This window comes from Gorilla gorilla, chromosome 8, assembly GCF_029281585.2.
Source record: "Gorilla gorilla gorilla isolate KB3781 chromosome 8, NHGRI_mGorGor1-v2.1_pri, whole genome shotgun sequence".
Taxonomy (NCBI): domain Eukaryota; kingdom Metazoa; phylum Chordata; class Mammalia; order Primates; family Hominidae; genus Gorilla; species Gorilla gorilla.
In genome coordinates this window covers 135,023,051-135,027,695 of record NC_073232.2, presented here as the reverse complement: position 1 = coordinate 135,027,695, position 4,645 = coordinate 135,023,051, and the positions used below count along the sequence as shown (strand labels likewise).

The 4,645-nt window shown below is 43.3% G+C and overlaps 1 long non-coding RNA gene across 1 annotated transcript; it reads right to left on the bottom strand.

The window, feature by feature from the left end:
* Nucleotides 1-299: 299 nt before the first annotated feature.
* LOC129524896 (uncharacterized) lies at nt 300-4,221 on the bottom strand. The gene is made up of 3 exons (XR_008668850.1): nt 4,157-4,221; nt 2,295-2,366; nt 300-358 (listed from the first exon to the last, which is right to left on the bottom strand). It is a non-coding gene; the product is annotated as an uncharacterized lncRNA (long non-coding RNA).
* Nucleotides 4,222-4,645: the final 424 nt, after the last annotated feature.

Sequence of the window (4,645 nt, the reverse complement as noted above, 5' to 3'; positions counted from 1 at the left end):
ATGGTGTGAACCTGGGAGGCGAAGCTTGCAGTGAGCCGAGATCACACCGCTGCACTCTAGCCTGGGTGACAGAGCGAGACTCCATCTCAAAAAAAAAAAAATTAAAAAAAGAAAATACACATGGCCTGAAGGTCACAGTCAAATATGCAGCATCAATTCCTGACTCAGCTCCTCCAGAGGCAAGGAGAATTTGCAGGAGTATGGTTAGCACTTAGTGTGGCTTCAGGTCTGGGAAGGCACCAGGCCAGTGCTGGGCACATGGTTCCCTTTCTCCATAAAACAAATGCCAACTGACCTGTTGGAGGAGGAGTTGGGGGAAGCACAGTGGGCTCTGTGGTAGTTAATGACAGTACTTGACCTGTGAATGCAAAACAAAGAGAGCCCTTGTTCACTGCTAGACACCTCCTGGCTACACATGGGAGTGTGAACTTCTGACTATAAGCCCAAAGAGAACTTCTGGTTCCAAAGGTGTCCTGTCAGGGTTTTGGTGGCTCCTGTATCTCCTTCCTGCCACCTCATTCAACACTAGATATCAGATGCCACAGTGAAATGAAAAGTGCTAATACTTTGAGGACACACCATTGGTTTGTACACCGTAGCTTGTGAAGTGCCCACAAAACCATTTGTGGATGGTTTCCTCTTTTTCTTTTTGGAGCAATCCATGGACATGGCAGTCAATGAAATGGCTGAATGTTTTGGTTTCCATCTAGATCTTTGGTGGCTGTATCTGGACTCTGAGTAGCTAAGCCACATGAGGCTTTCACGGAGCGTTAAGACAACTCTTTTCATCGTATTAACTCCTAAATAGCAGTCAGGTATTGTGTTGTTTCTTTTTAAAAAGGATCTCAAACAATTAGGGCAAATATTAGGATTTCATAAAACTCAGTAGTTGGTACACTGGGGCTCATTGTACTATTTTCAGCATCTGTCAGTGAGTTTGATACTTTTCATAATAGTCTTTATATATGTATGTAAATCAAAACGATTGAATACCCTCTCTATTATTGTGATCATTTAAAATAGTTTGGGAGTAGTCCAGAAGTGGTTAAATCATCAAACTGGTTGTTTAAAGTGGGTTGGAGTAGAAAAAGAAATAACCATGTAATTTCTTTCTTTCAGTTGGTCATATAATACAATGTAAAATCAATCTCAATATGTCAGAAATGTACACAGTTGGCGGGGCACGTTGGATCACGCCTGTAATCTCAGCACTATGGGAGGCCGAGGTGGGTGGATCACCTGAGGTCAGGAGTTTGAGACCAGCCTGGCCAACATGGGGAAGCCCTGTCTCTACTAAAAATACAAAAATTAGCCAGGCGTGGTGTCAGGTGCCTGTAATCCCAGCCACTTGAGAAACTGAGGCAGGAGAATCACTTGAACCCAGGAGGTGGATGTTGCAGTGAGCCGAGATCACACCACCACACTCCAGCCTGGGTGACAGAGTGAGACTCTGTCTCAAAAAAAAAAAAAAAAAAAAAAAAAAAGAAATGTACAGAGTTTTTTCCTGAAAGTGAAGCAGCTGGCAGTGAGCTCTGGTCTGGGCCAAGAAGGTACTACTGTGAGTGTGTGGCCCCCACGTGGGAATTTCACTAACCATCGTTCTGTCCTGTTGTCCATGTTATCGTGTACTGGAGGGAATGGGCTTCATTGCTCTCCTATCAAATACCTACAGAGGGAGGAACGATGTGTTTTTGTTTCCTGCATCCTCTTCTAACCACTTATTTCTGCTTTTCTCAGATTCTCAAAATTAAGAGGATGCTACATAATAATGATGCAAATATTTACCAATTTGGGAATCTATAAGCAGTTTTTAATACCTGTTCTGAACACTATATGTATCTCTTGGGGGATATTAATCCAATCCTAACTTATTTTGTTTCAATTGACTGAGCTCCTAAACCATTTGGAGACGACTAAAATTTCCAATGCACAGGCATAGTTTGGGCAAGTTCAGGAATTATTTAAGAAATCTAGGCGATGGAATGAATGAGAAACTTGTTTCCCTTCTGCTCTGTGCCCCTCTGTATGGTGTGCTGTGATGTGGAATGATTGTTAACTATCTTAATCCTAGAGTGACTCAACCATGTAGGACCACCTAGCTCCATGACCCCAGGGACCACCATTCCCTCATGGCATGTGACCATGCGCATGAGGATGCAATGCGCAATGCGTTCTAGCAAGGTGGAGCCCTGGAAATTGTGCAGTACAAAGGCCCTGCCATCTTGGCTTAAGAAAGAGACATTCTATGGAGGAAAAGCTACAATGCGAAAGAACCAAGCAAAGATTGGACCAACCTGATGGTGTGTATGATGGCGTGGCAGCTTCAGAATCTGTGGTTGGAGTGGGACCTGATGAATTGCCAGCACCTGATGATCAAAGAAATCAACATGCTATGGTTTACAGTGCTATTACAATATTATGCTAAATGACTTCCAAGAATAAGAGTTGAATATTTCTGAAAAGGCACAGAAGCGGTGACATCCAGGAGAGGTAACACCCTCACACCAGTGCAGACAATCCTAGCGTTTCATGAATTAGATTAGAGCTCATGAATTATTTGGGAACAATTGATATTTTCTAACAATAACTCTTGGCAAAAAATCATTGAGAAATTCTAATGGGATTTATTTGATGCAACAAATATTCCACTGCCTAAATATCTCCATTTTTTGTTTATTCTTATCTCCAGACTTGTCATGAACAGGTCCCTCTGACTGTGAAGTGGAAGAGGACTAGAGGACTCTTTCTCTAGCCCTGGAGGAGCTCTACCATGACTTAATAAGACCACTTTTAGAAAGAAAAGTATACTCAAAGCAAACTACCCAAAGATTAGACCTATCTGGGAGCATGTCCAATATAGAAGCTGCTTCAGCCCCTGTGGTGGGGGTGGGGGCTGGAGAACCATCAGCATCTAATCAAGAGATCAAAGTCTATGAGATTATTTATAACGTATTGTCCAGTAGTTTCTATTAGTGTTGGCTGCCTGTGACAATAGTGAAGTCCTGGGAGGTGACAGCCCTCACCTGAACAGATGACACTGGCATCCTCCAGGTGCCCACAGTTGTGCCTGGCCCGGCCCCCGTGCACACACTGCCCCAGGTGGCTCTTGCTGCCCACACACTGCACATCATCCAGCAGGATTTTCCCAGAGCCTGCCCCGAAGTGAGCCCCTGTTGGGGCTGCCACAGCCTGTCCACACTGTAGCTGGCGGCACACGACGGTGGCCTTGGCCAGATTCCAGAGGTCGTCACACAACACACAGTCCTCCATGTGCCCTGGACAAGAACCTCCATGCGGCCTGAGCACCTCCCTGTGCCATTCAGCAGCCTCACCTCCATCCAGGCTACTGGGAAGGCACAAAGAGGAGAAGTACTGGGACTGGCCTCTGGTGACAGAGGTATTTCTCTCATCCTTTTTGGATCTAAGTCTGTTTATCACATAAGCTTCTGTTGCACATGTGGCCAGGACAGCAAGACATAATCACCTTCAGTTTCAAATGACCAATCTTTGTTATAAGCCTCCCCTCAGAAAAAGATGGTTTTATCTTGAATTCTATATTAGAAGTTTCTGGAAGGATCCATGGGTTTATAAGGATCCATTCTATATTAGAAGTTTCTGGAAGGATCCCATACAAGGCCATATTATTCATAAAGTAATTTTATTCTACGAAACTCATGGACAGAGCTACGTAAAATATAAAGAGATTTATGGCAACGCATACAAGGCTTAACTGCACGTTTACAGGTAATAGTTACGTCCTGATATCCAGAATGTTCATAACCATATTGGCGTTAAGATTTTCTAATACATCGACTCTCAGAACTATAATTTGTGAATTTATGATATTGGAGAGAGCTAAACATAAACATGTGCCTAGAATTCAACCATTCACTTCTTGTATATTAGTTCTCTCATTTTTTAAGGTATTCAACCACCATGCTGAAAAGGGGTACTGCACCTGATTTAGAAAAGGAAACTGACTCAGGTAGAACACCTAAATTGCTCAAGATCACACACCTTGAAAGTGAAAGAATTTACAGCTCTTTCTATTATACAGAGCTACCTCCCAAAGTGACCCTGTGCCTTTTCACCTAGCTTGGACTGATGCTGGGGACCTCAGCATCCATATCTCCTGGTTTCCCAGGCAAGTCTTTACCTGTTGATGGAAGTGTGGAGGACACAGGGGTTATGGCCAGTGAAGTCTCCGAAGTGACCCCAACTATATGGAACAACAAAAAAGTCATTATAAATAACAATGTAACATTAAAAAATATAAATAAAAAATAGTGAAAATTTCTTCAAGAATTCAACCCACAGCTTAATAGCCATCTTATTTAGAAAATTATGTTTTCATCTAAGTCTCCATCATCTCTGTTACCTTGAGGATTCTGTATTCAGGGCATTTCTTACCATAAAAGAAACTGGTCCTACAGAGCTGTCCTGATTTCATGCCAGGGCCAACTGCAGAAGAACAAGTCCTTAATGGCCTTGGCCAGCCCAGGTCTGCACCCCTCCTGCTATAGTTCTCAGAATAACTGCAGAATGTGCTGAGACCGCAATATCCTGGGACAAGAAGGAACTGTCTGGGACAGCTTGGGCTTTGTCCTCATCCTAGAGCCGGATGTTCCTCCTAGAACAGTATGCT